This window comes from Vidua chalybeata, chromosome 8 (genome assembly GCF_026979565.1).
Source record: "Vidua chalybeata isolate OUT-0048 chromosome 8, bVidCha1 merged haplotype, whole genome shotgun sequence".
Lineage (NCBI taxonomy): Eukaryota > Metazoa > Chordata > Aves > Passeriformes > Viduidae > Vidua > Vidua chalybeata.
Genome location: NC_071537.1, coordinates 33,470,524 through 33,495,160, shown reverse-complemented (window position 1 = coordinate 33,495,160; position 24,637 = coordinate 33,470,524). Strand labels below are relative to the sequence as shown.

The 24,637-nt window shown below is 49.0% G+C and overlaps 1 long non-coding RNA gene across 1 annotated transcript; it reads left to right on the top strand.

Annotated features, from left to right (window-relative positions):
* The first annotated feature begins 708 nt into the window (after window positions 1-708).
* Window positions 709-1,265, top strand: LOC128791880 (uncharacterized). The gene is made up of 2 exons (XR_008432206.1): window positions 709-757; window positions 1,167-1,265. It is a non-coding gene; the product is annotated as an uncharacterized LOC128791880 (long non-coding RNA).
* The last annotated feature ends 23,372 nt before the right edge of the window (window positions 1,266-24,637 follow it).

Sequence of the window (24,637 nt, the reverse complement as noted above, 5' to 3'; positions counted from 1 at the left end):
AAGCAGTTTCTTTGCCACTTTGTAGCCCAGCTCCTGCTCCTCCAAGGTTTAATCCCAGCATCTGCCTCCTGCAGATGTCCAGGATCCCAGCACCTCTCCGGCCTCGGAGGGGTTACCCACTCCAGACTCCCTACTTCAGGCAAATCCAAAGACCTTGGAGACAGAAAAGGCTTCCTGGCAGGACAGCCCCCAGGATCTTCCTCCTCCGCATATCCAACCTGCTCCTCCATTCAGCCACCAGGGAAAGCCCAAAACCTTTATTTCAAAGCCTGAGGAATCTCAGAGGGAAATGGTTAGGGCAGGGCTCGGCTTTTTGTTCAACATGTGCTGACTATGCCCTGAAGTATGGGACTTCTAGGCTGATTTGGAATATTATAATAGTGCCTTTGTGCCATTTGAAACCAAATCAAAGAAAATGTTCATAAATAGCCCGTGTTAAAGATGGACCCATTTATTTTTTCCCATCCAATTTCCATTCCTTCCCTTTGCCGCATTTGCTAATTATCCAGTATGCATTTGCTTAAAGAAAGCATTTTTCTAGACTTCACAATCCATCTTCCCATCCTAATGGATCTTGTGGTAAAGTCATTACGGAGACTTTATGAAATCACAGTTATTTCCATGACAACAGTGATGTAATAAAGGTGGGATTATGACATTACTGCAAGATCGAGCTGAAGGACAGGATGGATTTGTTTACCCCAGACAGGGCAAGGAAGAGACTTCATTCATCCAGTGTTTCTAAAAGTGCCTTAAGGTCTGCTAATGGAAGGGACATTTTACGTCTGTTTTTTATTTTCTTTTGTTTTACACTTATTTATGAGGGCTCCTTTCCAAGCACACGTAGTTTAGTAAGTTTGAGAGGAGCAGCCTTGCTGAGGATGTATTTACCCATCTCTGTGAAGGGAAAGATCATCCCTTCAAAACTCATGGCTCTTGCCTTTCCTGAAAGACATCAATGCCTGCTGGGGAAGTGGGGAAGGGTTTTCTACCGGTTTAAATGACCAGCAGGACAGAATTTTCCCCTTTCAAGGGTGGCTGATCTAAGCTCCTTTCTCTTCCAACATTTTAATCAAGAAATCACCTGCCAATGGATCACAGCGTGAATTGGCTCCCCATGAAATTAGGTTTGAAAATGGCATTAAACTCCCTTTTTTCTCCTTCAGGGAAACAAAACCAGCCCGGGTCTGGCCAGCAGAATTCCAAGCCAAAACCCACTTTTCTCTCACACCCAGGCACACCAGTAAAGTCCCTCTTGAAGTGATTTTTAGCTCTCTCACTCTTGAGCAATCACAGAATAAACTTAGGTGAAAATGACACAGCAATTCCTAAAGGATCAGGGGATGGAATGCCATGAGACAGCTTTGAAAATAGCTGGGGTTTATGGTTTGGGTTTTTTTTGCAAGGAAAAAAGGTTAATATTTCATATGGTACATGGTTCAAAAGTTGATTAATGTTTCAGCGTGTGGAAAACCAAGCTCAAGAGACAAGTTTCCTCATGTAAAATTCTTCAAGCTGGCAGCAGGACTTGTATGGCCAACTTCTCTGAGGGTGTGTTTTGTTTAACCCCCTTCAAAACCACCCCTGCCAGTGGCTTGGTGCTCTGAGAGTGTGCTCAGGTCAGGCTTTGACCTACAACTGTGGGGTGGCCCTGCTTTGGTGTCCCCAGCTGCCTCCCCTCTGTCACTGCAGCCAGGCCAGATTGTGACAGTGCACAAAGCTTCTCCTCCCCTGTTCCTGCTTAAACAACGGGATATTTTTGGGCTGGAGGCACCTTAGGAGCTGTGACCCCAGTACATCCAATACATGAACACAGAGAGGAGACCCCAAGACTCCCCTTGCTCTGGAAGTTCATCTGCTTCGAGTCCAGCCTGAAGCAGCTGCTTCAGCTGCTCCTGCCCCAATTCCTGCTCCTCTAAGCCTTCCCAATATCTCTTTATTGACAGGAGGGAAACACCGTAAGGCCACGCAGACGTGTTAATGAAATGTGAATTATTAACTGTGGCGTGCTAAGGGAGATAGAGGGGAGGGGGGGGAGTGACATTTTGCCATGAATATGTAAAATGGGCACCTCTCCCTCCTTTTGCTGGAGGGGAAGAGCAGACTCCAGCCTGTGTCCCATTCCAGGGCCAGGATGGGTAATGAGATAACACGATTGCTGTGTCTCTCGCCCTTTTTCTTTCTTTCTTTCTTCCCTGATAAAAGGACAGAGGGAAATGCACACAATTAAAAGGAGGATTCCAACCAGCCCGGAGAGATTCAATGAATAATAATGGACCTCCAGCTGCTAATGTGCTTAAGGACTTCCAAGTCTCAAGTGTCTAACCAGCTTAAGGGTCCGTACCACAGACTTCATTTCCAGCCCTAAATGGGAAAGGCAGGGCAGGAGCAGGAGGGGGGGAATCCTGCCCCTGATTACAGATGGGATCATCGCTGAGCCCTCAGCATGAGCTTGATGTGACAGCAACAAAAGAGTGAAGTCAACAGCGCCCTTAAAGTCAACACTAAGTGTGGGGTGAGGAAGGTCCTTGCTTAACAACCCCTGTGTGTCACCTACACTTGTAGTCACCCCAAAATACCTCAGAAGAGGGTCCAAGACACTGCTGGAATAAAATCAGCTTCCTCTGTGCAGCTCCTGGTGAGGGAAAGGTCTCCGTTGTGCTGTGACCTGCAGTGCCTGCTCATCTCCCACACCTTCCCTGCAGAAGGGACAGAAGATGTACCACATGGATGACAGCCAAAGCCACATAAAAATGTCCACCCGAAGATTATCAGAGGGCTTTTCTTTCTGGCACTTCCCTTGTTATTTTCTCTCTCCCATTAATGCTTCTCTCTCCCTTTCACAATCCATTAACTTTCCCCCTTCAGTCTCCTATCCTGGGCCCCCCTGACCAAGACAGCCTCCTCTCCTTGACCCTCTCAGCTTTCTATCGTGCTCATAAATTTCCACGGAGGATCAAGGAAAAGACCTGCAGAGGGGAAAGAGGAAAAGACAACACAGAAAGCACTGTCCCAGCCTTGAGCTCTCCACGAAGTTGTGTCCCCCTCCTCCCCACCCGAAGGTTATAGGGTTACTATCACGGATTCAGGGAGTAGCAGCTTCAGAGGCTAGCAACGAGATGATCAAAGGAGCAAGGAATGTTAGCTAGGTATGGGCTCCTCAGCCTTGGAAAGGGATACGACAGAGATCTGAGAATCACGAGAAAAGCTGTTTCCGTCTCTCCTGGAGCAAGGACTGGGGGCATCAGAGGAAACTCACCAGTTCAGAACAAACGAAATGAGCTATTTTTGTACCCAGCCTGTCTCTATGCCATGGGACTCCTCAACAGAGGAACTGTGCCTGCCTGGAGCTCAGAAGAGCTCATAAAAAAACCCCTGGATTTTTCCAGCCGAGAGCTTGTGTGCGGAAGCTGTTACGTTCAAACACACTGCGTGTGGGTGAGGAGGTCCCTGATCTACAAACCACAGGAGGCTGGGGAAATATTCCGGAGAATCCCCACTGCTGGTGACCCTGCACTCACACAGGTTTCCAGGAATGCACCAGTGCTGGAATCAGACAGGGCCTCGTGTCTGGGGAACGCCTGGTCTGACCCTGCAGCGCTGCTGTCGTGCCTTCACACCTCGCTGGCTGCACACAACACATCCCCTCTCCTCCAGCTTTGGGGGAAACCGGCCGGATCCATAGGCAACGGCAAGATGTCACACGGAGCAGGAAGAGGGATCGGAGTTTAACGGGAATAGCTGCTGGCAGCGGGGACGGAGGAGGGAACGGTTGCATAAGGCGGCACCGGAGACTCCCCGTGCCTGGCACAGGAGGCAGGTACAGCACTCGGCACAAGAGGCTTGGAAGAGAGAAGTTGTGTAAGGTTGGCCACGTGTCAGCCCCGCACGGCTGAATCATGCAAGTTTAAAGCCTTCAAAGCAGGATAAGATCTCGGCGCAGCCACGTGCGCGCTCCTTCCTTCAACCTGAGGTTGGGGAAACAACGGGAGAGCGCAAGTGAAAGCAGAGCGGGGTAATTAGCTAATTAGGGGAGCTGACTAATCAGCTAATTTACAAAGGTTTCTCATTATTATTCACGGAGAAAGAATTCTGGAGAGCCCTGGCGTGGGGCGAGGTGGAGCCCACCGGGCAGAGGGAGCAAAGCAGGGCATGCTCAAACCCCGATGGGGTGGGTTAAAGCCTCGGTGTCTCCTCAGCCCGACTGGTTTTGTGCTGCTGAGGGACAGAATCAGCCCTGCTCATGCTCCTTCAGCAAAGGAGCTGCTCTGACTGCTCTTCTTCTGTGCAAGAGGCAGGAGAGCAGAAGTTCTCCTCTGTTTCGAGCTGGCAAAGGGAGATTTGTTTGCCCAGAACTCAACAGCTCTATTTAACCTTCTCCTAAACATTGCCCGGGCAGCTCAGACAGCTCAAGTGCTGAAACAATATCACCTAATGAATGCCCAGGGCGGAACAACACTGCTGCTTCCCTCTCCTTTGAAAGATTGCTCTGCTCAGTGAGACAAATGTCAATAAAAAGAAATTTAAGTTGGGAAGGGAGGGGAGAAGGTGAAAACACGGATGCCCAACCCGCAGCTCTGCCCAGCTCTCCTTTCCTTCCCCGTCCCCGTCCCCTCCGATGTCCTTGTGCATCTCCAGCAGCAGCATCACACTGCTGCTATTCCAGCCAGGATGGATATTTGAACAGCCTTGGATCAATATTTGTGCAAAGGGAAAGCTCGAGCATCACAGGGCTGCAAATTAACCTCTTGTCCCATATCCACACTGGCACACGAGGCCCGCGGGAGCAGCGGATTCCCCCGGGGAAAAGTGGGACACGCGTCTCATAACACAGGAAAAGGAGAAAGGGTAATAACAGATCCAACCCCAGCTCACACGCTTTTTTTACATCTCTCCCTCAGGTTTGGGGTGGGGGGAATAGCTTTTCTTAATTAGCATCCTAACCTTTTCTAAACAGGTTCAAGGGTGTCTTGGCAGGCTTGGGAAGCGGTGTGAAAGCAGCCCTGAGTAACAGCAGCAGAATTAGTCAGGTGTAAAAGAATCTTGCTTTTTCTTTCTGGGGACACGATTAGGGCACCAGTAATGGGAAACAGGGAGAACATCCAAGGTTGCAGAAACCTGGTTTTCCCCCTTACTAATGGGAAGCATTACCTCAGAATTGCATGCTCGGGAGTGGAAAATACTTCTCGCAGCATAAAATCATTGATCCCAAAGTCCTGCCTGAGCTGTCACGGCTGTCACCAGCTGCACTCGAGTTCAGCCCACTGGCAGATGCCAGGCGTGTCCATGTTGCCTACGGAATGAGATCCATGGCCAAGCCAGTCCTTGCTCCTCAAGGCTGTGCTTCCTTCCCCCACCTCCACGTCTACGGACACGTGGATGCACCATCAGAACAGCTTTGCCTTGGACTGCTCCACCCACGCTCCACACAATCCCAGCTGAATTCCCCAGAAGCCTGGTCCACAATCAAATCTGAGGGATATTTGCAGAACCCCCCCAATGCTGTTTCCCTTTCTGAATCACCCTTCCTGTCTCGCAGCAGTGATGGACCAACCATTGTGCCAGATTTGCTGTCCCGCTTCTAGACAGCTTTCAGGAGGCTGTGTTGGTTTCCTGTGCTGGATTTTCCACCCAGCCATGCTCTGACAACCTTCTAAAGAGGAGCTGGAGGTTTCCCTCACAGCTCCTTTCCACGCCATCACAACTTTTGCCTCAGTTGGACACAGACAGCCTCCGGATCTGTGCAATTACCTTTCCCTTTTCCAGCCTTGCAGCACAACAGTGGGACAGCAAGGGCTTGGACTGTGGCTGCTCACCACATGGAAACGAAGGGATTGCCAAATTCACCCCAGGAGGAAAACGAGCAAAGACTTTTCTACAAAGAGAAGGGCTTTTGGCTCCTTTAGTCTGCAGACCAGGGCCAGACACTCGATGACGCTTGCCCCTGCTTTTTCCTCACATTATTTGCCATATTTAGCCTCCTTTCATCCTGCCTTGCCATCACACTGAGCAAAGAGGGAATGGACGAGATGAATTTGCTCACAGAACAATGAAATGTGTTTTTTCCTCCTGCTCAGCCTCTGCCTAGGTCTTGTTTCTCATTTGCAGCAGAGATGCTCCCCTTTTCTCTGCCTCTCTTCCAAATCCAAGGAAACTGTTTTGTTTGGGTGGGAAATACAATTTCAGAAAAACAAAAATATTTTTTGACCATCAGAAGAATTTGCAGGCAGAAAGGTGCCAATTAATCTACATTAGAGCAAAATTAGCCTGATATTAGAACGATAAGAGGATGACAAGGGAGAGATCAGCCTCTAATGTCCTCATTAGCCAGTGGTGCTCCTTGTGAGCTTTCCATCAGGTGAAGGAAGCCGTCTGGCTGCGCTTCATTAGCACCTGGGTTAATGACAGATAAGGAGGCAGGGAGATGGGCTGTCCCCCCAGCCTTCCTGCCATTCTGCTCCATGGCTCCTGGATGGAAGCTGATGTTTCCCTTGCCTCCTGTGGCTCCTCTATTTGTAATGGCAAGACATGTGGAACAGGGTGCGTTTTTCCCAACAATAGGTGCGAGAGGTGTTTTCCCCAGAGCCCAGGATGGCTTGGGTAGTGCTGAGCTACAGCCCTGCACTCCTGGCACACTTAGATGGAGCTAGGCAGAGGAAATCTCCCTTGACACCCTCACAAACTCTTCCTGCTTCCCTACAAGTCCCTGTGTCCTCCTTTTCTCCTTGGCTTTCACAAGATTTTTGCCCTCTCACCGTCCTGCGTTGCTTTTTCGCCCCTCTGCTTGCTGGCAGCTGCTCAGCTCCCTGAGCAACCCTTCTGACCCTCTCCTTCTGCCAGCCCTGGCTGTTTATTTTATTGTTAAACTTTGGGTTTGGTTCTTTCGGGTTTTTTTAACTTTTGTTCGACCCCACTGATGTCAGGTCAGACTGTCTGTCAGCACAACATCAGATTGCCAGCAGATGAAGGACGACTCACAGGGAAGACAACAAGGAGTAAAATCATCACCATCGTAACAGAAACACACAAAATCTCCCAAAAGAGTTGAGACTTTCCAGGAGAGGATGCAGAATTGCTCGAGGGTCCCCCTCCAAAAATGCCCCTGGCCTGCAAGGTGGTAGGATTGAGACACATGGCAGTAGAGATAGGAACAACTTCAGTGGGAGCTGGGCATTATCTGTGGAGGGGCAGAAGACATGAATTATGCACAAAACCAGGCACAGGGACAGCTTGGAGGTAAAGATGGAAACAGCTTTGATTTGTGCTTCTGAAAGGCCCCTCCAGCGTCAGCTGGAAGAGGAACACAGAATTGTGAATATCCTGCGTTGGGAGGGACACACAAGGATCGCCGAGCCCGGCTCCTGGCCCTGCACAGGACATGCTCTTCATGGGAACCCATGGAGCAGGGATAGGATGGAAGGATGCACATGGACCTCTGCTGGGGACTGCAAGTTGCTGGCAGGTTATGGATGAGCAGATCTGACCCCATCCTTTGTTTCCCACCTTCTCCCTTGGCTGGAGGCACGTTCCGAGGTGAGGTTCTCCTTTGACCTGCCTGCTTCCCAGATCAGCACAGTTTCCACAGGAGAGCCAGCAGGGCAGCAGGGACAAGCCTGTAACCTGAAGCTTTGCAGGAATGGCTGTTCTGCAGGTGACCATGCCTGGGAATCCTTGCTGGTGCATTTCATTCTTCCTCGGGAAGGAAGAGACTGCAAAGTCACTGGGTTAAAGCCACATGAAGTAAAGCCAGGAGAGGTTACTACAGCTAGAAGGGGGTTTTGGACCTACAGGTTATATTTTTTTTTCCTCTCTGAAAGTCACAGAAGACCTTTCCAGATCCAAATGTTTCACCGAGAGTAGCACCACTCGTTTGCTTCCAAATTCGCTCTGCAACTGCGCCTCGCAGTTCCTTTTTCACAACCACCTCCACTTCATGGACTGCCATAAGCAGGGAGACAGGCACCACAGCCATGCCCAGTGGGCACCCAGCCAAAATCATGGGCCACCTTTTCCTGCATCCTGGCAAGAGCAGCTGGAGAGGGGGAGAAGGCGGCTTTGTGATTAAACAGCATCACGACACAGCGGCTCCTGCAATGCCTGAGACGGCTCCTTTGGCTGTCTCTTGCCCCTGGATTTAATTCCCTGGGGATCTGGGGCGCTTTAGCAGCACCCCTTTCCCAGATCCAACAGCACAGCACCGGGACACGAGCAGCAAAGCTTTGCTTTCGGCTCCTTCCCCATCCCAGTGTCCCGGTACCGCCAACACTGCTCTGCCGCCCCTTCCCTCCCTCCCTCGTGCTCTCCCCCCTCCTTCCCTTGTTCCTTTTAATTAGCAACTTTTCCTTTGTTCCCTTTAATTAAGCGAGGGGAGGGCGAAGCTGCTGTCAGCCACATGAGTTATTTTCCCCGCGCGCCAGATCAAAGGCCGGGAGCGCCCGGCTTGTCCTTAATTTGGGCAGCGTCTTTGGGCAAAGCCTCTCTTCTTTGTGGTTTCTCCATGGATGGTGCTTGGGATGCTGGGCTGGAAAGGGAGGGCTGAAACCCGGGAGGGGGAGCGGGGAGAAGGACTCTGGCTCGTCTCCTTTAGGGAAGAAGCGAAGAGGAATTTGGGTGGCACCTGGCGTGTGGGCACCTCGAGGCAGGTTTGCTGATGCCCGCGTGTAAAACCTGACGGTCCAGACACTCCCCTGGGGGAGGGGGACAGGACCTGGTTTGATGTGGAAGGGGCCTGCAGCTCTGCCAGGGCTTTAATGGAGAGAGAGCGCTAATTATGGGAAAGTAAAGTCAAATGTGGGAAAACAAAACCACTGAGGGATTTGGGAAAGAGAGGCCTCAGCTGAAGGTACGAGAAAGGAACGTGGTATAATGTCATTTTTTTCAAGCACTCTGTGTCTTTTCTGGGTGGGCAGAACATATTCAGGGGTGCCAAAGCTTCCAAGACATTTTTAGCCTTCATTTAATTTTTAATTTGGATCTAGCACCACAATACTACAGGACTGGACATTTCCTCACCCTGAGCTCAGAAAACCCTTACCTCACTCCAGGGATTTGCACCTCAGGGCTGGAATCTCTGTAATTGTATCTCTTTGGGTCCATGGGGCTGTAGTAGGGTGAAGTTCTTATTTCACAAAGTTTTATCCTATTATTAAAAATGCTTTATAGCCTCTCTGTCTCACAAGCCATGCTGTATTTTTGGTCTTTATCACTCCTGCTTATCTGTGCCACGTCCCAAATGTTCCACATACCATTTTAATAACATTTTGGGGGTGAAGCAGGTCATAATTTCATGCTGGAAGAGAGAGGCCCAATGCCCTACCCCATTCAGCATCACCCTGAAATATGGAAATGTGTGAGTAAATCCAAACTTTGAAAACACCTGCTGGCCAGCTCGTATCTAAAATTAAAGAAAACGAACAAACTCATAATCTAAGATCAAGGTCCAGAGTGTTGTCTTATAACTGGGTATCAGAAGGCAGAGGGCTGTTAATTAACTTTCTATTGACGAAACATGGAGAGGAACCTCGCTAATCTCTTTTGTGCTAATCAGCACACATTATTAATTTGCTGGAAAGAAAAAAGAAAAAAAAGAAAATAAAAAAAAAGTCCTCCTCCTCTTCCCACTTAAACTCAGGTTTAATAGGGCTGGAGCGTGGTTTCACATTTCCCAGGCTTCATTCTTTGGATGACATATGTTGCAGTGCATTTCCTAGTGCATTATGAAGCTTCAGCATAAATAATTCAAGCTAAACTCCAGTTGTTAAAATAAACGAGCGAAGTATCTTTGGTGATTAATTATTCCTCCTGCCTCCCCCTCCCTGTCAAAAGTAAAAGCACATGTGCCACAGCCCAGGAAAATGTTTTGGTGTGACCCAGGGCATCCCAGAATGTTTTAGCTGGCACAGGGGGGATCTGGATGCTTGGGTTTGCTGGAAGTGTCTGCTCAGCCTCAGGGAAGCCGGGAGGTATCAGCAAGAAAACCTCAAAAAACTTCAGGGATTCAGTGCCAGATGAATTCCCAGTTAACCAGCGGGTTTGTGTGACTCGAGTTTTCACTGGGATGAGGTTCAAGTTCTGGCTGGCCAGATTATAAAGTTTAAATAAGTGGTAATAACCACATTCCCTGGGTCCTTCCAGGTGGACACCACTTCCACAGGGACACTGGGACACCCAATGCCCATGGCTGGGTCCTGCCTGACCCCATCTGGAGTTTTCCTCCTGCAGCCATTCGGGAAATAACATATTTCCTTTGAGGAAAGGAAATTTCCTTGAGTATTTCCTCTCTTACCCACTCAGGAGGGGGCTTTATTTTATCCCTCCCACTAATGCCCTGCTTGCCCACACTGCCCAAGTCACAGCCCTGGGGTGACACCAGGTGTCCCCTTGTGAGGTGAGGGGCTGCCACTCCGCTGTGCCCACCCAAGGGCTGTGGTACCCCAGGACTCACCCAGCAAGAACCATCACTCTGCTTTCCCCATGTGCCCCCTTGCTCCTCTCCCTTCCCTCAGCCCTGCCAGCTCCAGTGAGGAGCAGGGAAGTGCTGGGAGCTCTCAGGCTGCTCCTGGCACCAAAATCTTGCCTGGGGAAGCACCCTCAGGCTGCCACTTTCCTCCTGCCCTGGCATCCAGGCAGGAATGCAGAACCACAGGCACAGTTCTGCTGGATAATAAACACCTTCCCCTCTCCCCAGACTGCCACGGGATGAGATGGGGGGACCAAAACAACGGGATACATCTGCCAGCAGAGCTGGACAGATGGAAAAACCCAGGCATTAAACAAACCCCGCAGATGTTTCACGACCAGCCATGAAAAGTATTTCATTTAACAGCTCAGAGCTATTTATGGAAATCACTTAATTCATTCTGTTTTTTTCCTGCCTCTCCTTTTTTCCCTTTTTCCCCTCCACTCGGTCACTGGAGCTGCTCACACACCGGATCGTTCTGCCAGAGGAAAATGATCCTCCTGCCCTGAAGCCAGAGGTGCCTGTTAGAACATCCTATCCCATCACTGCAGGAAAGGGGGATGCTGTGAGAGCACCAGCTGGCTGGGCACGGCAGGATGGACATCCAGGCGAGAGAAAGACTAACTTCCCCAATTAAAAAGAAAATGGAAATTCGATAAAGGAGAGGGGAGCAGAAGTAGGGCAGCCTCTGAGCAATACTGGGGAGTGCTTTCCACGCCTCACTGCATCCACCTCTCTTCCAGGATCACAAACTCTCTAGGAGAAAAACCAAGCTGCCACAAACACCAATTTTTACTCCTACAAATGCCCTTCGCCTTCCCCCTGACAGCCCTCAGGAGCAGGGCAGAACAAGAGAAGATGGACCATTGACCCAGGACGAGGGGACGGGGCACTGGGGAGGCTCTCACTGAGGCAGCTGCAGAGCAGGAGCGCTGGCAGGAGAGGGAGAGCAGAAATTCCCATCGGGAGAAAGGGAACATGATGGATGGCACTCCCATCACCCATCCCCACAGCTCACCTCCTACCATCTCTCTTCACTTCGTTCTTGCTCCTCATCCTTTGTTAATCTAAGGGAAGGTGGATTTTAGCCTTTTTTAGCCTTTTTTTTTTTTTTTTTTTTTTTTTTGGTGGCTAAAGCGATTTTGCCCCTTTTTGGGTACAGAAGCACCGAGAGGGACCCAGCCTAAATCAAGGGCAAACACAGCCCTGCCCATCCCCACCCTCCAGCCTCCATAGAGGTGCACATCCCAAAGCCCAGCCTGGAGATGCCCCTAAAGCCAGCCTGCTCAGAAGGTGAGGGGTTGGAGGGGGGGGTCCTGCCACATCTCCCAGCTCCCACAAGGTGGCAGATCTCCATAATTGTTTTATCCTGATCGGAAGCCCACCGGCAGCAGCCGCTCTGCCTAGAGGGGAGCTGAGTCCCAGCGAGTTGTTTTCCATGAATAAGATGGAGCTTTTGCACATGTAAACTGTGATTTTTTTAATGAAATGAATACGCCTGTATAAATTTTCAAAAAGCAGCACAAAAAAAAAAAGAAACTAGGACGAGGCACAGTCAAATCCTGGCTGCTTGTGCATCCTGGGTGATTGCAGAGTTCAGAGCAGACACGTGGCAAAGCAGGAGGATGCCGGCGAGGCAGAAACCCAGGAGGGTGCAGAGAGGTTGTTCAACAAGGTTCAGAAGGTGGGGAGGAGATTTAGAGATTAGGCCAGATCAAAAGGATAATTATTTTTGTTACATTTCCCTATCTGCATCACTCCACCGGTTCTGCGAGCAGCCGAGAGGCCGGGCTCATTCTCGAGTTTCCAAGCATGCCTGGTGTAAGGAACATGTTTCTAAAGCCTCAGCAATAAATCCCAACCTTTCATCAGACCTGCCTGCTGTGTGTTCAGGAGCTGGAGAGGCAAACCCCATGAGACCTGGAGATTTAGCTTCCAAAATCTGGAAGGTTTAGGCTGCAGATGTTTCCCTTGCCACCTCCGAGGTATCCCGGAGCATCAATGCAGGTGCACAGAGTCCCCCCAGAGATGAAGCAGCTGTATTTGGTCAGAGTTTGGCACCTCAGTTTGGCTACAAATGTCACCAGGATTCAACCTGCTGGACTTAGGGAAAGCCACTGATCCCATGTAAAGCATGGCTGCTTGTCCCAGGATGGGATGTGTCCCTCACACACATCCAGACACCAAATCCCCGGCCCTAAGTGGGGGCGAGGAGCACAGGCAGGATCTGCCTCCCTGCTCCACCTGAAGCACCACCCTCAGCTAAGGAGCCCTCTGCAGGAGGAGGATTTCCCAGTGCTGAAATCCTGGAAGGGATGATAGGGATCAGAGCACCTCACCACAGCTGCCACCTCCTGAGCACCTGCGAACCGTGGGGGAATTGGGTGCTTGGTAGGGATGAGCATCAATGTGTGGGTGTGCAGCAGCTCTCCCCACATGGGACCACATTCCCAACCCCTCCAGGAGCCACCAGCTCCCTGTCAATGCCACAAACCTGGTCCCCAGAAACCCCCTGGCCACCAGGACCCTTCTCTTCCGTGGGAAAAGAGATCTCCCCAGGAGGAGCAGGATGCTCTCAGCTTGGACAAAGCTACCTCTTGCTACAGCCAGCTATGTGACCACACATCTTGATGATGGCCCCAACAGCTTTTGGGGCTCCCTGTCCCTCTTCTGCTGCCACCAGAGCCAGCTGTCTGCTCCCAGTTCCATATCAATACCATGCTTAATTTACAGGACAATAAAAGTTAATTAATGCCATAGTTACAAAGCCATTACAATGTGATTATTGTTTAATTGGATTATAAGTTATGCAATTTCCAACAAAGTGCTTATTGCTTATGTAATAAACCAGAAGATATTTACAAAGTGATGAATTGCTGCGGTGTTGAGCACCCAGAAGAGCATTGGGATGGGGGCTGCATTTCCTTGGCTTAGTTAGGAGCTCCTCCACGTGCCACCCATGGACCAGCATCACCTCCTGCTGCAGCCCTGACACACATTGCCAAGTCTGCTGGCCTTTAGGCCTCTAAAGACATTGATTCCAGAGAGGCTCTTCTGAGAGAGCAAAGGAGAAAAAGAGAATAGAGGGGGAAAGAGAATAGAGGGAGAAAGAGAATAGAGGGAGAAAGAGAATAGAGGGAGAAAGAGAATAGAGGGGAAAAGAGAATAGAGGGGGAAAGAGAATAGAGGGGAAAAGAGAATAGAGGGGGAAAGAGAATAGAGGGGGAAAAAGAGTAGAGGAGAAAAGAGAATAGAGGGGAAAAGAGAATAGAGAGGAAAAGAGAATAGAGGGAGAAAGAGAATAGAGGAGAAAAGAGAATGGAGGGGAAGAGAGAATAGAGGGAGAAAGAGAATAGAGGGGAAAAGAGGATAGAGGGGGGAAAGAGAATAGAGGGGGAAAGAGAATAGAGGGGGGGAAAGGGTAGAGGGGAAAAGAGAATAGAGGGGGAAAAGAGAATAGAGGGAGAAAGAGAATAGAGGCAAAAAAGAATAGATGGGGAAAGAGAATAGAGGGAAAAAGAGAATAGAGGGGGAAAGAGAAGAGAGGAAAAAAAGAGAATAGAGGGGGAAAGAGAAGAGAAGGAAAAAAGAGAATAGAGGGGAAAAGAGAATTGAGGGGGAAAGAGGATAGAGGGAGAAAGCTCTCAAGCAGCAGAGTATCCATCCAGGATGCTGCTCTCCCAGCTGCCCTTTCCCTTTGGATGAGCTTCCTTGTCCCTTCTGTGAGTGTGTCACCATGTCCCTGCACCCAGAGAGCTTTGGGGACACACAGGACAGCGCCTCAGAGCAGCACCTGGGGCTAGGCATGACTTCAGTGGCATCAGAGGATGATTCAATTCCTCTTGGCAAGGCTGCTGGGATTTGTTGAGTGGGAGGGGGCACCCACACAGGGCATCCCTGAAAGCAAAAGGGACCAAGCACATGGAGCTCCACCAGCTTGGAATGCCCAAATTCTGCCCCACAGGTCTGAGTGCACCCCAGACAAGCTCTGGGTCATCAAGCTCCTGGCCAGGAGCAGCAGGATCCCTGCACACCAGCCCAGGAGGGCTGTGTGATCTCAGTGCTCTCGAGAGCAGTGAATTAAAAAGAAAAAAAGAAAAAAAAAAAAAAAAGAGGGTTTTATGATTAATATTGCTGCTGGGATAATTACTGTTATTACAACTATTATTACTGTTTGGATAGGGGCTTGTCATGGTTCATTTGGGGAGGGAAAAGTCACAGCCTGCTCATGGGAAAATGGGTGAAACATGCTGAAGGCCATTCACTGCATGACTCAGGGCCAAATAACCCTCATTTTTTTCTGCCATGAAATATTATGAGCTGCCTAATAGGCAGCCAGAGCCTTTCTGGCTTCCCCCACACACCTCCCCAAAATTCCCTGCTCCACACAGAGCCCATCTGACCCATGGAGCAAGACCCCATCCTGCTCCTGAGGCTCCTACAGTTAAAAGGAGCTGCCATAAAAATGCAACGGAGCACTTTTCCAGCAGAAAATGCAGCTGCTTTGAATTCCTGGCAATTAAAAGTTTGACTGGAGTGGGGGAAGGGACCCATTTGAATTTCTCTCACGCTTGCTTTGTTTACTTTTATAAGCTCTTTGTAACAATTTTAGGTTGCTGCATCGTTATCTAAACAAGCTGCCTCTCTGAATCCGACTTCTTATTTTATGGGAAATTCTCAGCTTTCTGCCCCTGCCTTAAAATAAATAATAAATCAACCAACAACCTGGAAAGAGCCTGAATATTCCAACCCCAGCTCCCAGTGCAGCTGTATTGAACTGGATGAAGTGGACACCATCCCAGCCACTTTGATGTGGCACCGCCTGAATTATCTCTTTGTGACATTTCCAGCTCTGAAAGAGCAGTGCAGGGATTTGGGATGTTGCTTTTTGTGAATGGGATTTAAAGCTTCTTTTCATAACCCTGACCCGGTTTACCCTTTAACGTAACAAATCAATCTTGCCTTTAAATTGTTTAGCTTCTGGTCAAACACGGGCAGTTTTACTGATGTAAATATTATGTTTGCTCACTTTATGAGCCGGCACTCTCCTGCTGCTCTGTGGGATTGCTGTAGGATCCTCACACAAAGGGGCAGAGGGATGAGAACGCCCGCTCATGCTCCAGGCCGGGTGGAAGGTGGCACCGCAGGGCTCAGCGCTCGGCACACGTGGGAAAGGGGTCACAAACCAGGCAAACTTCGGCTGATCTCAGCCAAACAAAGCACCTGTGTTTGCGTTGTGACATCTCCTGTGTCACCTGCCTGCTGCCTGTTTTTCAGAGGCTGCTCACGGTGAGGTTAAGGAGAGTTTTGCTACTGAAAACAGATTTTTTTTTTTTTTTTCCTCTTTCTCCAAACTCATTACTTTGGGCATGACTACACAAAAAAAAAACAACTTTCTCTCCGTTTTCTAGCTCCAGTTTACAGGCCAGCCACCAAAAATCAAGCTCCAAGCACAGAGGCACTCCTATTATCCAAGAACATCTAATAATATTTAATCCTGCTAAGCTCTGAACACACCGATACCTTCTAGCAACGAGAGCTGAGCCTTAATTAACAGAGGTTAATTAATAAGCCAGAGAGTGGGAGGAGGAGGGAGGGGCAGCTTCACAAGGGAACCTGGATACCTCTCCTACACCTCAGCCAGCTCCCAACGTGCTGCTGTGACTTTGTTTTCAGAATGGTTTCTAAACCCTTGCTCTGCCTCGACTCACAGAGCCCAAAATAAAGGGTTGGGGTGTGGATGCTTGGCCAGTGCAAGGCCCATGCCAGGCCTGTGTTCCCTGCTGTCCCTCAGGAGCCCGTGGGATGTCTGGAAAGGAGGTGAGCTGAAGAGGGGAAGGTAGCAGGGCTTTCTGCAGGAGCCAAACCCAGAGCTATTAGGGCTGTTTTATGAGCTTTACTCTTCCCATTTTCTGTCTGGAGAGACGCAGCCAACGGGCCAGCTCGGCACGCTGCCCGTGCCACCCCCTGCTTCCCTGGGAGAAAGCTTCCCAGGCTGGAAAAGCCACATGCCAGGCTCATCATGAAGCCCTTCACTCACCCCCTGGGACACCCAGCCCCACCCCGGGGACACCCCTGTCACCTGGGGTCACCTGGGGTCACCTGGGCTGCAGCAGCAGTGGCCACGTGCCGGGAGCCAATTCTGCTCTGTGGGCAAACAGAGCTTATTGTCCCAGCTCTGTTTGCTTTCACAAGATAATGAAAAGCTGGGTTTGTGCCAGGGAACGGCAGCAAAATGCCACGTTGCCACCCTGCCAAAGTGCTGTCTCCCTGGCTTTCCAGAGCGTGTCCTTTGGGGCTCCCCAGGACCAAATCCCGCGGTTCTGCTGGAGGCAGGCACCCACTAAACATGACATTGCAAAACTCAGGCCTGCAACTACCCTGTTACAGGAGTTTTCCCAGGGAATATACAGTGGTGGGCAAAATCCTAGGTTCAAACACCAACTTAGCACTGCCAGAAAAGCATAAATTATCTTGAGGCACAGAATATCCCATTTTATCACTCAGATATGTATTTCCTATCAAAACATGAGCATGGAGGCCCAGAGAGCAACACAGACTTCGAAGAGGACAGCACTGAAACCATGACCCAGAAGCATTTCTACCAAACACAGGTCCCTGCCCCGAAGCTGAGATGAAAGTGGATGAAAGGAAATATACTTGGTAATAAATGAATCAGGAGAAAAGGCAGGAGAAGTGGGAGGCAGGAGAAGGGCTGAGGAAGGTGTAGGACATGGGCTGTGCTTTAGCAATGTGGTCTCTACCTTGTAGTTGGCATCAAGGCCAGCCCTTTCCTAAACTTCCCATTCTTCCAGTTCCTTCCTCCCGAGCCTTTTTAAGGTAAGAAAAAAACATGGAAAAAAGAGGAAAAAAGAGCAGACAAATCACTTTTTTTTTTCTCCCCCAAATAATTATTGGTTGGTTTTTTTTTTTTTTTTTTTTTTTGGCAAAGAGCAGATAAGGAGTGCTGCAGTGTTTGTCATCATTAGGTTAGAGAGGCTGCCAAGCTGTAATAGCATTACAGCTGCAGGCATTGTGGGTAATGCCATGCAAATTGCTCCAAAGGCGTTGGGAAGGAAGGCCAATGTGCAATGTGAAAAGGACACTCTCAAGTACTCTTCCCAATTCCCAATGCGATTTTTGTACTCTGCTTTTTGGGACACTCATGCAGAAGTTGGCAGATAAAGCCCCCTAGGTTGCTGCTCCACCCCATATGGATTCCTGCGTTCTCTAGTAGATCCCAGCAGCACCAATGACTTCAGCAAAGCTCTGGGGGCAAGCAGAGCCATCATTTCCTCCTCCAAGTTCACCCCTTGGTTTCTCCCCAGACCCCCTGGAAGCTGCAGAGCACTGTGAAAGTGTGAAAAGTGTTTCACCCAAGTGTGAAATAGCTGGAGGGAAAGGTAAATCATGGGCTGTGCCTCATTCACTCCGGGTGATGCCAGCAGCAAGGAAGGAAGAAGGGGTGAAGCTGCTCATCCACAGCCCAGATGGCACCTCTAACGTCTGGCTCAGCTATCAGAGCTCCAAAAGGCCTCAACTCTGTCTCCCACTCTCCCAACAGCACCACCTATTTCTGTCTTCTAAGAGGTCCCTCCCCCTCTCCTCACACCCTTGGCCCGGTGGGAATACCCCCCCCCATCTCATCCCACTCTCTCCAGCCTCTGGAGTGACCTGAGGATGCCTTCTGCTGAGTTCAAGAGTCTCCACATCAAGATCTGCAGCAGCAGCTAATATTTTCCTCTGCCTTTTTTTCCCCCATGCAATTAAGTGCAGCTCCCTAATTGGAGTGCTGTGAACTATTTATAGCTTTATAATGACCGTTTACTACGGCAGCACTTCGCTATTGGATGGGAAAAGGGAAAAGTCCGTAGCCTGGACGGTGAACAAACCACGCTCATCAGAGAAGGACTTCTCCAAGGAAAGGTCAGCAGCTTGGCAAGGCAAGGCAGGGAGAGGCAGCAATGGCACAGAAATGCTGTTATTCCCTTTTCCAGTGCTGAGGAGCAGAGGGATGAATCTCCATGCCCCACGTTCACAGAGCACCAAGATTAGAGTATTTCTCTATCCATAAACCTGTGGTTTATGGGCAAGGCCAGGTTTTAGGGCTAAGAATGACCTAAACAGCAGCTCCAGGGGAGCCTGCAGAATCCAACAGATGTTTTCCCAGATTATCCCAGTTTGTTCACTACTTGAATACATCCCACATGAATCAGGAACTATTCCTTTTCTCCGTGTCCATATGCTGTTTGTGGGATGATTAATCACAGTCTGAGCTGTAAGATCTAATTGTTTTTCAGTGTTTTAATAAGCAAAAGAAGGTGGCCCTGCCCCTGGCAGGGGGTTGGAACAAGATGATCTTTAGGGTCCCTTCCAACCCAAATCATTCCAAGAATCTGTGAGAGACCATTTATATGTATATAAGAAATCAGGAGTGGAGACTACAAAGCTTTTCAGGAACAGCATCTTTCCAATAGTGTGACATGATCTTTTCCAAAAACGATGTTTCCAGTCATACTGTTGTGAACAAAAACCTCATGCAAAAAAGAGGGATGTGACAGCACTGGGGCAATCTCATTTATTGTAGGTTTTTTCCTCCATCTCCTGACAAGAGCTCTCAGAGGGAGCCAAACTACGATCAGTCTTCACCTTTGTGATCCTGATTTCCTAATTCTGAACTACGTGGTTTAACCTTGCATGAACAGCAGCTTCCATAAAATTAGGTAACAATGATCAAAATCTGTGTTTTCCCAGCAAATGCTGTGAATTTGAGATGTAGTTTGTCCTTTTTTTTTTCCTGTCTCACGGTGTTTTTAAGGCAGTTGGAATCAAGAGGAGACTCCTTGACAGATGAAGAGAGGCTGGTCCTGCCCAACTTGACAGCACCAGTTTAATGGGCTCTCCGTTGGAATTGTTAATAAGGAGCTTGAGAAATTGGTATGCCAAGGCTGGAAACCCTCATGGAGAATGAGGAGCTGCATCAAGAGCCCTTTGTATGCTAACTCTTTGATGGAAAATTGGAGACAAGGATGGATACGAAGTGCTGTCAGACACTTGTCGTATCAAGAGGAAAAACATCTCAGTGCTTGAAGAGCCCTGAGTCCCCTCACCTCTCTCCACATCTGCCACATGGACAATCCAGAGTGAAGGAGATCCAGACTGACCTCCTTCCGGGCTTCAAGCAGAATAATAGATATCCCTTTTTCAGCAGCACACGGCCCCTTCCTCTTCCCACTCCAGTTTTTTAGCGGTGGGAAGCCCGGCCGTGCTGGAGGCTTGGCAGGAGGGGATGCTCAGGTGGCAGAGGGGGCTCAGCTGGAGGTCACCTGCCTGCTTTACCTCGCCCTGCTCCAGCAAAGGGTCTGTCTCCAGCTTCAAAGGCATGTCCTGAAACTCTCTGGAACAGGGGACTCATTTTTCATGCTGAACGAGATGAAATTCCCACTGTTACCTCATTTACCTCTCAATGCTGGTAACTTATAGATGGCTATTATTTATAGACATGTAAGACATCCATTTCTTATTCTGTGGGATACAGTAAGAAGAAAAATACCCATCCTTCTGTTCACCTTTCTTGGATTGTTTCTCTTTTTTTTTGTTTCCTTTTTTTATCCTTTGCTCAAGTTTGACTGTTGCAGAGAATTTGCAAATAAATAAAGGAGTGAACAGCCCCATAAAAGCTGATTGTTTCCTCCTCCTGCAAAGATTGTCTTTGTGAAGAAGATTAAAAATCCTTCCATGCTGCCGAAGATAAAGGTATCCCTGGGCGAGAATAAGACATAAAAGAGGTTACTACACACATCTCTGGGCTGTGTGGACTGCTAATTCGCACTGTTGTCATCCCTGCTCGTCCATCTTTACTCTTTCTTCCTTCTTTCCACAAAAGGAAAAGTTGCCTTTGCTGAAGGCAGCATTGGTAGAAACAGTTGGGCCCTGAACGAGGACATTTGCTTCCCCAGCTGGCTGCAGGGGGACAGGCTCCACGGGACCATCCAGGAGGGAAACACATCTGCTCCCAGCTGGAATGGAGGCAGCAGGGGAGGCACACGCCCTCTCCTCGCTCCATGGCACGGGTCGGTGGGAGAAGAGCTCGTGCCTGAGTTGGAAATTCTTTGCCACAATGAACTCAGCACCTGGTCTCCAAGAAGAGGTGCAATCGTGGACAGGGATCCCAAGCCTAAAGCTTTAGGGATAATCCCGTGACAGCATCATCACCTGGCCCCGACTGCTAAACCAGCAACCCACGGCCCCATCCAGGCTGAGTTTGGAAGGGCTCCATGGGAAGCCCTGGGGAGCACTGAAACCTCAAAAGACCTGCTCTGGGAGCTCAGGAGGTTCCTCCTAAACCTATCATTGTCACCACTAGAGACGAAGGGATGGGACCACCATCAGGCTAAGAATGATTTTTTGCTCAGATAAACATCAGTCTCAGAGGCTGTGAGATTTTAGAGGAGCAGGCAGTCGACCATAGCTCAAAGCAGTCACAAATTCTTCGTTACGAGGCAATACAGAACTTTCTAACACAATGGATGGATGCCACAAGGTTTATTTTGCTTTTCTAACCTGTCACCTTTACTCACTTCTGCTGCACTATGGATACTGTTATCTAATGGGCTTCTGTCACACTTATGCTTCTATTATAACTTCTAAACTCTCAGTTTATTCCATACAACCACACCTGTACATTTAAACCCTTCACCATGTTATCAATGCAGGTTCTCACTTACCTAAGGCATATTCTTACTTACAACTATAGAAACGAATGTTTATGGTTTTTCTGCTTAATGTCTGTGTGTTGTATTTTTACATCAATCCAAGCTTCTCCCAAGGCTGCAGATCAAACCCTTCCATGTCCGTGGAAGTTTCTGTTTCTCCAATTCCCACATAAACCCATGCAGGAGCAGGGCCATCTCCTCTCAACCCCCACGGTTGGAGTTAAATCAGGTGCAAGAAGAAGGGAGCTGCCTCCTGCAGTCATTCCGTGCCAAAGTGTCCCCCTTTTACCCAGGGACAGTCCTGCGAGCCCAGGACAAACCAAGGGTCCCTCCTCAGTTCAGACAAAGGCCACACCACAGGGCAAACTCCATCAAGCCAGCGGTTTTCTCTTTTCCCTCCCCTTCCAAAGTGCTTAGTCAGGATTCATTAGAAGCACAGCAGGTTTTACTGGTACCTGCATTATCAGCAGAGCAGCTGCTTTTCTTCTTTGCTGACAACCTACATTCAGTGTAACAGATTGAAAAAGCCTCCAGATTCAAAGCCTTGTAATGACTCTCCTCTTCCTTCCTTTCTCCTTCCCTCTTTCTCTTTAGTGGCTTTCACTAAAGGGAAGAGGTGATTTTTTTTTCCCTTGCATGTTGAGCAAAGTGTGGAAGAGATTCTGTGTTCTCATTTTCTCTATTCTTTAACCCCTCTGCACCAGCTCCCTATTGCATCTCACTTCTTCTTCCCCAATACCTGGGGGTACCACCACAAAGAGGCCACCAGAGATGAGGAGGCTGCTTAAATAGATTTCAATAGATGGCAGCTTGATGGACTTCATAGGGGAGGGTAAAATTGATCCATTTAGGCACAATCAGATCCTCAGCTCTTCCTTTTCAGAGCCAAGATGAAGAGCTTTTTTAGGCTGGCCCCAGGAAAACGTTTATTTCTCTCTTTCGAGCCCTTTGATTTGAAGTAGATGGACAATGACTTATTAAAAAAATGCCAAGCAGGTTAAAATCCAGCCTGGCGCACATTTCTTGCTGTTAAGCAGTTGAGCCCACAGTCTGACTTTAACACAATTTCCCTATTTTTCTGAATGATGGGATTGCTTTATTAATTGCCAACCTACAAATGTGATCTTCTTGAGTAGTTTTGGAGTGTAACAGGGAAGGGGAGGAGAGCAGGAGCTGCAGTCCTCCAGAGACCCTGGGTAAGGCTGATTGAGCGAAATCACTTGAATTTCCCCTATTATTAAATACAAGAGTGCTCCTGGTTTGTCTCAGAGATGCAGGGAAAGAACTGGAAAGGAAACAGCAGCTCAGAGCAGCAGTTCAGTCCAAGGAGGTGCTCATGTTGATCCTTTTCTCTTTTTTCCTCTCATCTGCAAACGCTTGTGATGCTTTTTGCATAAAAATCCTTTTTGGCAAGCACCAAAGGATAAAGAACTGTTCTTTATCCTTGCCTTGTATTTGTGCAACACACTTCAGATCAAGGGGACCCCAGTGACTGATGGAAGGGTCTCTTCCTTGGGCTGAGCACGCTGGAGGTGCTTCCCACGGGAATTGTGCAGGAAATGAGATGTGCTGGCTCCAAATCCCTGCAGGCGTGGGGGGCACAGAGGCCAGCCACGGCTGGGCGTGGTGAAGAAGAGCATTTTAAGAATCTCTGTGGTTTAGGCAGGAGGACAGTGGCTGATGGGGAGAACGCACATGAAGGAACACGGGAATGATGGAAAAAATAAGAGCACAAAGAAATGCATCGCTTCCCATTTCTGAATGTCTAAACACAGTGTTCAAGTCCAGAGTCCAAGGAAGACCTAAAGAACCCCAGAATTACCCTTATCTGAGTCTATCCTGCACTGGGAACAAGAAGCAGCCAGGAAACAAGAATCGTGTGAATTGTGAAATCTGGGGATTTCTCTTCCAAGAACTTTTAATTTAATGGTTGATTCTTTTGAGAGAGAGAGGGAACTTACACTGGGCTAAGAAATGCAATCTGTGGGTTACGAACATTCCCTGAGAAGATGAGGGATTTTCATGTTTGCTCTGCTGATTCCCTCTCTGGCCCTGTGCATATTTAATTAATACCAGCTCTCTCTCCAGCAGAAGATTTGAGCATGATCTGCTCTATCCCTTGGATGGACGCCCTTGGAGGAAGCATTTCCTACCTGAACAAGCTCCCTAAAATGTATTTGGCCAAGCCCCCTTCCTTCCTTCCTTCACTACAGATCATCTTGGAATACCAGTGATAGACTGAAGCCTCAGCATAGATAAAAGACCTATCCAAATCCTCTTGCTGGAGCTCTCTGGGCAGTCAAAGGCTTTCCCAAACCATTCCTTTGATGAATGGACACAGAAACTGAAGGCAACCATACTTCTGCCGACCCCTTGCCACCTCTGTTCTCCAGCACCCAAAAAGCTGGCATGCCTTTGCCTAAATTCCCGTCTGTGGTGAGGTCTCCCTTCTATACTTCTCTGCCACAAGCACAAACCCATTAATTCAATTCCCATCGTCCTGGAGGTGCCCCCTCCACTCCCTCTGCTCCCACAGTCCAGATCCAGCCCTGAAACCCTTCCAGGCAATTCATCCAAATCTCGCCTCACTCTGAAAAAACAACCCATGGAGATGGTGCAAAACCTCACGCAGGGCAGCCATGGCTGCTAAAGCATCTAATTATGTACTTTCTAATTACCAAGCCTGATTTGATTTGAGCAGCTCCCTGGCTCACACTCTGGGATGTAACACCAAGCTCTGAATCATCCCTGTCCCATCTGCTCCTGCCTTTGCCCTTCCCCGCTCACAGGTAGGATAAAACACCAAGCTAAATATTTGATGGCAGTGCTAATGGCTTTGTTAAGTGAAGTTGGGGACAGGGGAGGAGGTTCTCCTTAGGTTAGGATGACTGAGCTGGGTTTATGCTGGTGGGAAACCTGTAGAGCCCAGTCCTGTGCTGGTTTTGTCCTGGTGCTGTGCTCCTGGGTGGGAACACCACGGCTGTGGGCAGATCGTGCCTGGCTCACGCCCGGCACTGAGTCACCACCGAGCACAGCTTGCACCAGAGCAACGTTAAAGGAAGAGCTGTTGGGTGGTTCTTTCCAGGTGAAGGGATGAGGCAAAGCCTTCTTGGGATGATGCTCTGAAGCTCTCAACCAAGTCAAGGCAACTGAACCCGCAGCAGCAAACCCGGCCTTAGAGCGCGTGAGCGATCGGGGTTGGAGCAGCAGTTCCGTGGAGCTGTGCCAAAACTTCTCCTTTTCACCTCGCTAGGATTTTCCCAACAGTTTGCAAATCCCATCGAAGGCAGATAAAAACACCCACCAACGTTCCAGGGCCAGATGGTAGTTTGTGTTTATGAAAACTGCAATTTGTTTTCATGGAAACCAGTAAAAGCATAGCGGGCAAACCTGGAAAAACACGGCTCAGCCTTTGGGAAAAGAGGGTATTTTATGGACAGCTTTGGTTGCCACCTCTGTTCTA